The sequence below is a fragment of the Pleurodeles waltl genome, chromosome 1_2 (genome assembly GCF_031143425.1).
Source record: "Pleurodeles waltl isolate 20211129_DDA chromosome 1_2, aPleWal1.hap1.20221129, whole genome shotgun sequence".
In the NCBI taxonomy this organism is placed as follows: domain Eukaryota; kingdom Metazoa; phylum Chordata; class Amphibia; order Caudata; family Salamandridae; genus Pleurodeles; species Pleurodeles waltl.
In genome coordinates, this window is record NC_090437.1 from 662942574 (window position 1) to 662956229 (window position 13656).

Consider the following 13656-nt stretch of genomic DNA (forward strand, 5'->3'; position numbering starts at 1 on the left):
TGGGAATGGCGCCTTTTAACCACACCCTGACCACCAGGCATTGGGAAAGCCAAAGCAGTTTGGCCACCAGTCATCTTTTGGAACGAGGGATGTCCAGAACATAGTCATGATCATGGGGAGTGGCACACATGGTAGTCAAACATTCACAATTTCACCAATTGTGCTTGCAACTTCAGCCCAAAACGCCCGAAATGGGGGCAATTCGAGGCCAGATGCATTCATCAGCAGGGTCAGTGGAATATTGGACACATTCAGAGTAGGGTTAAGGGGGGGAATTTCGCTCCGCCAGTGGAGTTTGCAGAGTTTTGCCTACTCTACTCGAGTGGCAGAAAGAACAAGCACCCTCTGGGACGCTGAGTGGTGCAGTTTGTGTTGATTTTGCAACACAAAACAAACTCCCGGCACTAAAAATCAGCAAGAGAAGTGTGAAATGCCCTGAATTTTGCCCACTTGCAGAACTCCACAGAATCTCATTGAGTTTTTATGTAACTCAGCGGAATTCCGCAAAGTGAAACTTTACGAGTTCTACCCAGGCCTAATTCAGAGCCTCATTACAGGTCTATCTGGTGGAGTCGATGTGGGGTGTAGTATGCACAGTTCATAAAATTAAAAATTAATGTGACTAAGCCTATGGTTGATTAGGAGGCATTTAGGGGGTCATTACGACCCTGGCGGTCGGTGGTAAAGCTGCGCAAACAGGCCAGCGAAAAAAAAATTGAATTATGACCGCGGCGGTCATCCGCCACTTCACCATTCCGACCGCCATGGCGGTGAAGACCGCTGGGCTGGAGATTGCGGTCTCCAGCCCGGCGGTCGTCACTAGACCGTCAACGGTATCAGGACCCTGCATACCACCATGGATCTCGGGTGGTTGGGAACCGCCATGAGATCCATGGCGGTAGGCACTATCAGTGCCAGGGAATTCCTTCCCTGGCACTGATAGGGGTCTCCCCCACCCCCGCTACCCCCCACGAAACCTCCCCCCACACCTCCCACCCCCCTGCCACCCCCCCAAAGGTGGCACAACCCCCCTCCCCACCCGACCCCGAACATACACATATACACACCCCTACACGCACACACCCCGAACATGCACATATACACACCCCTACACGCACACATACACCCCAACAACACATACCCGCACACATACAAACAGACATGCACACCGTCTGACCTGCACACATTTCCCATACACACAGCACCCCCCGCACGCATACACTCACTCACCCCCTCTACACTCTCACACGCACACCCCCATGCATGCACACAACACACAACACCCCCTCACCCCCTTCCCTAAGGGACGATCAACTTACCTTGTCCGTTGATCCTCCGGGAGGGGACGGGATCCATGGGGGCAGCTCCGCCACCAGAACACCGTCACCAGAACACCGCCACACCGAATCATGGGACGTGATTCAGTGGGCGGTGTTCTGTTGACGTGGCGGTGGAGGTTGAGCAACCTCCACTTTCCCGCCGTCCGCCAGTATGGCTGCTGGCGGCTTTCTGTACGAAAAAGGACGGCGGCCTGCCAGCGGTCATAATACGCGGCGCGGAAGACCGCCACCACTGGCGCTCTTCAGCACGGCGGTACCTCGGCGGTCTTGCGAAAAGACCGCTGAGGTCGTAATGACCCCCTTAATCTGTTCACAGCAGTGACTTCAAATCTTATTGAAAGGGTAGTCACCAAGTCCATTTACTAATACTCTTTAAGGTCGTTTGAAGTGAAGGGCAGTAGAATCTCTGTAATCTTATACAAGAATGAGACCCAGCCCTTTGTCACTTGTATTAGTAGAAAGATACATCTGTGTGAAAGGGTAAATTCTTGTGGTTCTCACAGAAAGTCAGGACATTGTATTGAGGCAGCATGGCACAATCTGAAAAAAGTTAAGAGGTCAAGCATGAAAATACCACCTAATGCCCAGAACTGATCAAGAATGACAAAGATAACTTCTTCCATATCGTCAGCATAAAGAGAAAGTAGGCATTTCCCCATAAAGAATCTCAACTCAATCGCCAAGGAAAATAGCAATGGTGACAGGGGGCAACCCTGTTGCGTACCACTACCTACATGTAGTTTCAGGGTTAAGTAACAATGAACCCTAACCTTAGCCATAAGGTCGGTATACAGCCATTTCACCGTACTGAGAAAGTAATGCACGAAGCCCATCTGGCATAGGACCACAAGGAGAAAAGCCATTTCAGCAGCATCCAAAAATACCAAGACCACCTGGGTTGCGGGTTTTAAATAGTGGATCATTGAGAGTAACATCCAGTGATTGTTTGAAGTGACCCTGCCAGGAATGAAGTCTGAGTGTTCCAGTAGGACCAGTGTGGTCGTTAACAGGTTCAGTTCTTGTAAAATTCTATGGTTAGGATGCCAGCACCAGGTGCTTTACAACCTGTAAAACCATCTATGGCCTGCTGTAATTGGTGTTAAAACAAATTTTTGCATACCCCCTCCACCCAAGTCAGAGGAATATCATCAAAAAAGGCATTAATTTGAGGGGAGAAATAATAGGAAGTATAAAGGTCTTTGTAGTATACATGGAATGTATGCAGGATTGATTCAGATCCTACAATAGGGGCTCCTCTGTGTGAGCTTAGTGACAACACTATTGTTCTGGCACATGAGCCCCTGAGAAGCAGACCGGAGTCCTGCTAGGATGTTACACCTCCCCATACATTGGTGCTTGTGCATGCTTACCCACATATGCTATTTCCATTCTTCCCTAAACTGGTCCAAAAGTCCAACAAGTGCAGCCAGCAAGGCCGTCTCCCTGGAAGATTTGTAATGTTGCTGCCCTTCATCTAGCTGGGCCTCCAGCATCAGGAGCTCAGATCTAAGAGATTTAAGGACTACAGACTTTGTAAATAACAATCCCCTGTCAGTGTTTAACTTGAGCCAGTGGTTGTCGGTGGGGGCCCTGAGCACTCATTTTTGGGGACCGGCACTTATTTTTTCAGATCTAACACTTAACTGAGAACAAGAGATGGAAACACACAAAGTGAAAAGACAAAGGAAGAGAAAGACGGAACGCCCTTCGCAAAAGGGAAAAGCAGGAGCCTGCAATAGTGAGATATAGGGGCAGGGAGTGTCTGGTAGTAGATTAAAGAAGCACCAGGTGGGTTTAAGTAACTTTACTGTGCCTCCCTGAGCAAAAGTACTTCTACTTCTTCACATGTCCTGCTCCCACTGCGCAACACTAAGGCCCTTTTGTTGTACTAATGCCAAAATTACTGGATTTGCCAAAGCTTGTCCCTTTTCATATTTCTAATGCACATTGCAAAGCACAGTCAGCCTCACTGCTGGGCACAGATGGGCATGAATATTTTTTGAGAGAAGAATTTTATTTCCCACACTGCATTTCTATTTACGCAGTCGGTGCACCTGTGCTACATACTCCCCGTTACTACTTATTCTTCATAAAGAGAGCCAGTGTCACTGGTAATATGAAGCCATAACCATTCTGAGCATAAACAATGGATGATGGACCTACAGGGAAGTAATATGTCAGCAGTGAGGGATTCCCAAGCAATCTAATGTCCAGCGGGAACACAGTTAGATGTAGGATGTCACCCAGGCGAAGCCCACAACTGAGCTGTATAGCAGGTAGAGCTCCAAATGCCAGTGAAAAATGACTAAAAGCAGAAGAATGGGTTATCGGAGACATAACCAGTGACCACCAATTCTTTAAATGAGACTTACTCCAACTCTTCAGGAGACCAATCCCTCAGAGACCCACTAATCTACCTTTCAGCTACTCCTTAAGTGCACACCAACAAAAAGGTCATTCTCATCATCCATGAGCCAATAAGTCCAAGAACAATGTGCAGCAGTACCAGCAAAACTCATTTGGAGAACTTCCAGGGTTTGAGCACTAATCAATAAGTTTCCACCTCCAGTCAAACAGATTATGCCATTTTTTATATCTTCCCCAGTGGACTCTGTTTCCTTATGTCTTCTTCTTTTGATAAGTACTGTGCTCCTGTGCCATGCCTCGGCAAGGTAACATGAACATCAGAACAGTAGATTGAGGATTGATACATAGAGGTTGTTGAAGACCAGTTAGTGGTAATTAGGGATGAGATACAGGGGTTGAATCTTTCAGGTCAGTCAGAGCCAATGCACCTATCACAACTACAAAAGGACTGCATCCAGAACAATTTAAGCAGCCAGATAGTGGGAACAAGCTGCCTCACATGTTTCCTTCTTGGTCTCATATTTGCTAAAGGTTCCTACTTCCAGCTTGGACATTTGAGAGCTCATTTACATCTGACGACACACTCTTACCAATAGCATCTCCTGGTGTTTCTGAGCTCAGGAAGGTCTTTGGGTACTTCAGGGGTTGGTTAACAGCTACGTCCTTCAGGCCATCAGGTGAGTTATATGAGAATGAAAGTTGTGTTATGCTATTCATACACACTTTCTCTGTTTAATCATGTGTGATTTGCATTATAACCAGACTAGCTGGTCCTTCAAAGTGTTCCCTTGCTCTACTAACCAGGAGAAAGAGAGAGGGTTAACAACATGAACCGCAAAACAATTCACCAACCATCCAGCGTGTTTCTCTTCTCTTTCCCAATTTCATCCTTTCAAGAACTGGAGGCTAGAGCTCTATTATAGCTCAGTCCACAGCTCTTATTTGGTGAAGAGTGGTCAGTTTGCCTCTGGGTTAATTCCTCTAACCTCTCACATAACCCCCCCACCCTGTCAAGGCAGATTGTGACTCCCATGCTAATCCTCTCCACATCATGTCTCATGGATAAGGTGTCAAATCACTTCTAAAAGATCTGGAGATGGCTAATCATGAGCAGACTGTCTTATTAACAAACACATTGAAATTAAGCAATGGAGACATGAGTTCGAACACTGGCTTGGTGGCCACCGAAGACTTCCTTATATACGGAGAGAACTAAATGACGATGTACGAAGATTCCGTTCACAAAAAGACGCCACAAATTAAAAATGGAATCTAATTTTACAAACTAACTATGTACTAATAGGTCGTTATGTAAAATTACAAATTGCAGGGGGTCGCATATCACCTTTCTAATTCATATCCATTAGGCAGGTCGCAGAATGCAACCCCCTGCAATTGGCAACGATCACAGTGATCGTGGCCTGCAAGAGACAGAGACCACGATCCCTGTGACGGCCTTTCAAAACAGAAAGCATGTTTTTAAAGCAGGTCGTGTTCCTTAAAGGAACAAGTGCTGCAAAATAATATGTTTTCTGTTTTGGAAAACTTCAGTGGGAGCTTGCAATCGTCACTTGAATACATAGTTTAGCAAAACGCAATACACCCCTTTCGTACCCCTTCCACATTGGCATGGGTCTCAGAATCTATTTCACAAGTCGAAAATGTTTTCCAACTCGCAAAATAGCTTTTGTGCATTACAGAAAGGCATTAAAAATGGTGGAAAAAATGGTGCCATGAAATCTTGTAAATTTCACCTGGCCATTATTTGGGCCTCCTTGCATAGGAACATCCCTCTTGCATACATAATACTTGCCTCAGGTCTAATGTGGCACAATGGGTGATAAAGTGGCACAATGCATGCATTGCGAAAAAATATCGCACATGGTGGGGGCATCCTAAACGCCTCCTTACCATAAAAAAAATGATGCTAGGGCGGCGCAGGGAGTTACAAGGGTCTTGTAAATATGCCCCTAAGTGTCTTGCTCCTCCATGTAAAAGACATGAAAAATAACAGCAGAATCTGCAGTGCGTTATTACACACACCACAAAGCCATTAGTTCTTTGTTGCAAAAACACATTAGGGTCAGGTTAATCTGTCAGCTTTAAATAAAAAGGCTGCAGCTCAGAATGAGTAGTACTCTATGGAGAGATCCTTCACTCTTGTATTGAGCAATAGCATGCAGAAAATAAACATTTTGCCAGAAATCTAATTTCTGCGGATTACTGTTCAGTTTAAAAAGTAGATCATAAGAAGAAAAAGTCACTTCTCTTTTTTGGGGGGTTAAACTGCAGCTTTAAGGATCATCTATGACTTCCTCCCACCTTGCTGTTGGCTCTGGCAGCAGGTATTTTAATATCACAACCCAACTGTAATAAGTTGTTACAATAGTGCAGTAATGTAGTTTGTGACAAACAATGTCACACCTCGAGCAGATTTTAATACGGGTTGTATGCATGAAGATTAAGTAAAGCAATGTGAGAAGGATAAGCTTATGGTTGAATTTTCAGATCTTGTTGCCATCTAGAGAAAGTCCAAATTGAGATGACAACTATTGGTCTGGGCATCCATACAGTCATATAGAGCAAGTGAATACTTATGGAAGGAACAGGTTTTGTTAAGGCTTTTCCAGCTCAAGATACATGGTGGGCCTCATCACCGGGAAATCAGCTGTAACCAGTGGCAATATGTGGCAATATGTCGAAAAAATCAAAAATTAGGTCCTGAAGAAGTTTCTAAAATTACAAATATTTTATTATGTGAGGTGAGAAGGTTAAGTCCATCACAATGTAGCAAAGCAGACACCTACAAGCAGGTGCTGTTCTAGCTAGAATGATGCTTTTTTTGTTGAAGGAGAGTCCTAACATTTTGTAGTGGCTACAGGACTATGGTAAATAGGCCAGAAAGCCACACGACAGGATGAGAGGGAATGACGGATTGAGTACTATAACAGAATGTTTGGGAAATGCTAAAGACAAAAGCTGACACTGAGTGGTGGAAAGGCACATATCGTATGACCCTAAAGGTAGGACATTGTTTTTCATTTGGTAGAAGAGGGCTACTCATAACAAAAGATAGGTAAGGTGCAGAAGAACAGTATGCTTTGAGTTCGACTCTGTGGTTTGGGGGGCAGCTTGCAAACTCTATCACCAATGGTCCAAATACAGAAGAACCACTCGATGTGGAGATACCTGAAGAGTAGTCAGGAAGGTATTAGTGACCAGAGAATGAGGTGCTAAAAAAGGAGTCTATGGGAAGATCCATGTGATCAGATGCAAGCGAAAAAGTTGAGAGATAAATATGCGCCTGGGTGAGTGAAGTGTTCAACTCAAGAGTCCTACCAAAAGCCAGTGTTGTATTGGATTAGAAGATTGCATTTAAATGCTAGGGAAGAAAAAAAGGGAATGAAGATCACTTGGTACTTGTTTTCTTTTCAGGCTTCTCTTTCCCCTATAATGACCTAGTAGAAGGTTTTAAGGTTAGGAATCTGAAATCTGCAAAAAAGAAAAGTCAAAACGTAGGCAAGCTAGATATATTAAAGGGGGGCATTCAGGCTTCATCGCTGTTACCCTTCAAACTGTGGCCACTAGAGCTAGACCCAAAAATGATCCAATGCCTTTTACTCCTATCTGTATATTTCTCAAGGAAACTAAGTGGATCACTATCTGAAGCTGAAGGAATGCTCTGTCTTTTATACACCTTTTAAGATCACAGAAAGGCTGACAAGAAATAGTGGTTTAAAGGTCTTGGTAGAGATATTAAACCATCATTCTTTTAGGACAAGTGAGTGCCAAAGGAATGTTCAGTCTTGCACAGCATTCAAGTATCTAATTAATTGCTTGGAATAGCAGTGTAAGAAAAGGAGCATATTGGCTGACAACACACATTACCAAGTTTATTTCCTTTTTGCAGGTGAGACTGACTTTTATCAGTGAATAAAATAGACACAAACATCACATAGACTTTCAAGTAGATTATGAGTGCAAATAGCTTAAGAAAAACATGATGGATGTATGGCACTGTTGCATTTCTGGGGACAGAGCTTGGCACACGAGTTGAGCTTGTTAACTGCCAAAGTTCATACATTTAGAACTACTGTTATGTGCTACCTACCGGAAAATGAATTTGACCATGCACATTTAATTCACTACACTAGGGCCCCTAAGGCCACCAATGAAGATTTCAGATATGAGATGATTATTTTCAGTCACTTTAACATCATATGTTTGTAGAGGACAGACAGACCTTGAATTTTAAGCATACCGATTTTCACTGTTACTAAGTTGAGGGAGATATTGTTTCACAACACCATAATCTTCAGGTCAGACAGTTGATCAGTCATTCAGATGTCATTAAAATCCAGACAACTGCATTCTTACTTCATGCCTGCTCAGATAATAAGTTATGAAGAGGTCAGGATTAAAATTCTGTTGTAACCATGCTTTGTATGAGGAGCAAAACCAAATTAGTCTGATGGGCTAAAGCTATACAGCTTCTTAGAAGTGGGCTTTGCTTCTTTTTACTTACCAGGTCAATTGAATGGGTTACTGGGAAGGTTGAGCAGTCAATACCTTTAGAAAGAGTTTGTTTCTGGCACCCCCAAGTTACCTGGCTTCATGGGCTGATATTTCAGAACATACAACTCTCATGTGAATCATTTAAGTATAATGGGAGTATGGAGATCCCAGAAAGATAGTTGGTGATTGTAAAACTGATGTTGGAACTGCAAAGCTCAGTGTCTCAGGATAGGTCGTGGGTCCCTACAAAATTGTGGCTATTTTTTCTAACAGGTCTCTGGCCTTCATGGCCAAGTGAACTTGAAGCAAACAAAAGAACCCCAGAACTCCCAAAGATTTAGGATCAAGGGAGACATCTTCCTATTCTGCAAGGGAGACGATAGAACCCTCAACACTGTTCAACAACTACTACATCTATCACACGTCAATTGCAACTCTACAGTTTTGTTTTTCTTACTCATCATTAGATTTCTAATTTAAGTGTGACAGAACAATGTTAAAACCAATATTCCATCCTCTTTTTTTTCTATCAAAAAAATAAACGTTCAACAGTGTGCTATGCAGACATTTCAGCGGGTACAGGCAGTAGCTAGGGGGCTGTGATTGATGATTGAAAGTTTTACATTGAGCATAAGGTTATGCTTTAGTACATGTAAGAGCAAGTGAAACAAGCAAGATTATTTTTTCAGTGGTGGCTGTCCTATAGTTTCTTGGACACTGTTAAAGCTTTCTTGGACTTCCAGGCTTGTTACTCCACTATCGTTTATCCATTACACATGAAGTATCCAAGGTCTCTGACACATGGCAGGAAGGTCAACATGAAATCTTTCTCTCCACATGAGTTTTCTACAGGTTGGCAGGCAGTCCTTCTATCAGTTCTCTGCTCAAATCGTTCTTACTTGAGAATGGGATCAGCCACAGAGATACTGTCCATTGATGAGATGCACCAATATTCAAACTCTGCAGATCAAATTGACAAAATCATCATCCTCATTTACTTGGGCTCTCCAGTCAGTAGATAGGATAGGAGGAGGATGCTATTAAATAGGAAATTGATGCTATAAGAGGAATATGGAGCTGTGGTTGATCATAATACTAAGGCCCACTTTCTCTGGATCATCCTCATCCATATGAGAAAAAGAATACATCAGGCAAGCTAACAGCTGCAGCAGTCTGGCACACCCTTATACAATATTAGGTTAAAAAAAGTGGGTGCAGGTGCCACCTCAGCTTCTGTTGCATAATCTATGGAATTGCCCCAGAATAATCCTTTTGCGACGGTATCAATGAAACACCCAGACGGGAACAACTATGCATTTCAGATGAAAGAAGCACTGTTAGGGAGTGTGAGAGGGAAAGCTTTATCTAGATAGCACATGTTCATGGTTAAAGGGAGGTTGGAATTGGCTTCAAATGAGATTGCACAGATGTGAAATGGAAACGTTTCTATGTGGAAAAATAGATTGAAGCCAAGAGCGTGGTTTATGATAGCATAGACTGCCCCTAAAATGTTGGGGAAATTTGGAGATCATTGCTTTGCTGCTTCCAGCTTTAGAGACCGTTGAATATTGTTTGTGAGAACCCTGTTGGCCAGAGGAGGTAGAGGACGAAGAAGGGACAGGACAGTGTAGAATTGTGATGGAATCATAGCTTCTGTACCTTGCCTCGTTCTCACACTTGCCATGAATTCTATCCTATTTTTAGGGTCGAGCGCAAGAGCTCTGGCTCCTTTTGTAATCTCTCTGTGGGATTTTAACCACACCCATGCCATGGCCATCAGTTTGGTTGGTTTGTGGGCTTGCCTTGTTAAAATTCGCTTGATTGAATTAGTGAAAGGCATGCATATGTCATGCCTTTTCCGATGTTTAGCCCTCCTCGAGAGCACCAGTAAACTACTGAAAACATACGAGGCTCTGTTTTTTCCACATGGCTTCTGGACTACTTTTTCTTTCCTACGCAGCGCGATCTCGCTGGGCAGTAGTATAGCGCTTTGCATGACATCGACCCTGTTACATGGATAATTGCACGTTTGCCAGTTACATGGATAATTGCACTTTTGCCAATACGTTTGACTGCAAGCCAACTTCTCTTTCCTTCTGTGTGTCTCTTTCACGCTCATGTCGGCCGTCGGCTTGCTTATGTGAAACTGTTTTACTTTTCATTTTCAGTTTATGTGGCAAGAAAAGTCCGGTTAGGAGTTTACAACACTAATGGCTCTAACTCAAGCAAATGCGAGACCCATTACATTACAAATGCTTGTTGATCCTGTTGTTGTTTGGTTCATGCAGTATGGTGCTGGGGAGGTAAAAACCAAAAAATTATAAAAATTAATAAAAGAGGAACACTCATTTCCCAGAATAACATTGATGTGTTGATATTGGGTGCACCTTTGCTGGAGGCAAGATTTGCAGTACACAGCACAGGTACACCCCATCTCAGCAGTATGCTTTTTCCTGTTTTAACCTATCAATGGCAGCCTGATGTCAGTATGTAAGATAAAATTCCTCTATCAACCTCCCAGAGTGAAACCTCCTGCTAGTTCAGTAGTATAAATATTCAACAAGTACCTTTGGACTTTTAGGTCAAAATGTACAGGCACTGATTGCTGTGGTAGTTTAAGTCAAGGACCAACATATTTATGAGGACATGTTTACTGTTATATGTTTTGTGTAAGAGGCACAAATCTATTGTAGAAATAAATGACTTGTCCCTTTTGGTTCATATTCCTGCTGAGGCATTTCAAGGATGTTAGACTAACTGATGGTATAAACAGGCCTTTTCTTCCATGCCTAAATCTATGACAGAGGGGAAAGTCCTGATAACAGTCAATTAACTCCTGCTGCAGACATTTTAAGAGAGACACAACAAAACTCTTGCTGAGAGTTGCAAATGTAACAGATTTGTAAATGCCGACACCGGGTGTGGCAGACGTTTTTGAAGGGGAAACACAATGTTAGGAGAACAAAAAGGAATGACTGTGGGCCATGTACAACTATACGCTCAGAATGCTTTTCTTCTTTTAATCCTGATGGCAAATTTTGTTAGCCATACTTTTTTGGACAAATTATACAACTGTCAGTGAACATTTTATATTTTAGGCGCTTTCTCAAACGAAACCTTATGGAAACATGGTTTGAAGCATTGTGGTGGTCAGGTGCACTTAGCGTCATGGGTAGGTTGGACAATTATTTTTCTGTGCATTCTTCTGAAGGCTATATACACAAAACAGATCTAGATTGAGATTAAAATGAGTGTTCATTTAGATTAAGATAAAACGAAAGTATGGCCTCATTCTTACACCTCCTTACAATCCAAAAGTCCTATTCCAATGTGATATTTAGTTAGAAATATGAAGTGGTAGAAGGCGGTGCCAAGCAATAGCAAAGGGCACCTGTTTATTTTTTAAAAAGGGCGATGTTGGTACTTACATTTAAGCTGAGATTTATGGCCACAATGTTGCTTCCACTAAAAGATAGCTGTATATAAAAATATATTTAAGGCTACCACAGGATTTATGTTTCCTCGCTACAAGGGTATCCCAATGTGCACTTGTACACTTCTCTTGAGTGACCAGCTGGACCACCACAACTGGTGGACTTCCTTAACACGTGGACCACAAGTGGGTACATCTACGAAAATTACAAAAGAATGTCACATCTGTACAACTACGTACCTGAGTACTGGGGACTCAGCATTGATGTGGGATCCTAACTCAAATGGCCCAGTTGTTGACCTTTTCTCCAACTTTAATCTACTAGCTTAACTCCTCAGCAGGACCTTCTCTTTGTGCAAATCCCCCACGTACTGGTCTCAATGGAGAACAAGGAGCACTTATGGATATTTACAAGCAATACTATTCATGCTTTGCACCCTCAGACAGATAAAGCCCAACCCCCAAGATAGACGAGGGCACTAGATGATCCTTTCCTATTATCCTCTGACTCAATAAAGCGCTTTGAGCAGTTCTTCCACATTATCAAATCAAATACACTTACAAACATTAACAAACAGATGCAAGTAGATTCACCCTGACTGCCTCCGGCTTTTCATTCACTTTACTAACTTTTTTTCCTCAACCCCAAACAGGATTGCACTTGACATATGAAGCAAGCAGGGCCAGCAGAGGACAATACTTTTTTCTAGACATATCTGTGGCGAATATATGATTTATTCTTTGCAAAAACAAGATCAAGTAAATATGCATGTTTCTTCCTTTATGTACCAAATAAAATGTATACTCAGTTGGATTTTAACTATGAAGCTAATGACCAAGCCATGAAGGGAATATGAAGCAAATCAACTAACTAATCCTTCATCTTTCTCTTGTTGTTGCTCTTTTACATAAATGCGCATTGAGGTGACAGGCATGTGACAGGGAGAAAGGGTCGTGTAATAGGCCTTTCTCTCTGTCATTTCAAAATTACCAGGACATAGTGCTCTGCAATCAAATAAAAACACTGAAAATCTGTATGTGAAATAGCATTAAACCTTCCGCTGGTTTGTGCTGGTTAACTGTTAGGGGCTGTTCAGAGTCTGCCATGTAAACTAGAGTGGTCTCAGACAAAAAAAACAGTGAATTGTCCCCAGCATACATGGACTATAGGTATGCTATTTCAGAAGATGGACCCTCACTTTGGGGTCTATTTGGAGCAACGGTGTAAATGATGACAGGTCTATCATGGCATAACAATGAGCATCAGCCACCCCTAAACAAGTTTCCCTAAAAGTGACTCCTTCCATGTTCTTGCAAGCCACTTCAAATGAAATATCTGCTTACATTGTGGAGAAGTTTATACTTGGCAACCCGGTGGTGTGGCAGCATGGCCACCAAATTCTAACTCTCCTCTCTTATGGCTTCATCCCAATTTGTGTGCAATTCCTGATTTAGCCGAAAAACTGTTTCTGACCAAATTTAAAATTACAAAGAATGCTGTAACACTACATTCCCAATATTCCCCTGCCACCTCCAACCCTCCTCCCCAGACATTTCACAAGCTAAAATCTTGTGACATCTCCATATGGAAAACCAGACCAAAAATTGTATATTACAACGGGAATCTGGTGTGGTTTTCCCAGTTCCCATGATAATTACCCATTTGTCATGGAACAATCAAGGACCTACCTACAATGTGAAGGTAAATCTGCACCCCAAAATGATGTTCCTGGTATTTGTAATTTGCAGTGCAAGCTACCACTGCATGTTTACCATAAAAATCGATTGCAGCTCTTCACGTATGTTTCAGAGTTTTGAGGTGGGATAGCGTTTTAAAGAACTAATAATATTACAGCTGAAACAAGTGTAACATGACGTACAGGAGTGTGTCTGTTAATGTCATTTAATTTGGCCACATATTTACAACATGCTCTATTAGTTAACATGGATATTGCTCATTCACTCTGCTCTACCAACTCCCATCCTGTTCTCAGGCTCTGC

The 13656-nt window shown here is 42.6% G+C and overlaps 1 protein-coding gene across 1 annotated transcript in view; it reads right to left on the minus strand.

Moving 5' to 3' along the window:
* LOC138302725 (dentin sialophosphoprotein-like) overlaps positions 1 to 13656 on the minus strand; it is a 471849-nt gene that overhangs the window by 306390 nt on the left and 151803 nt on the right. The window lies entirely within an intron of this gene.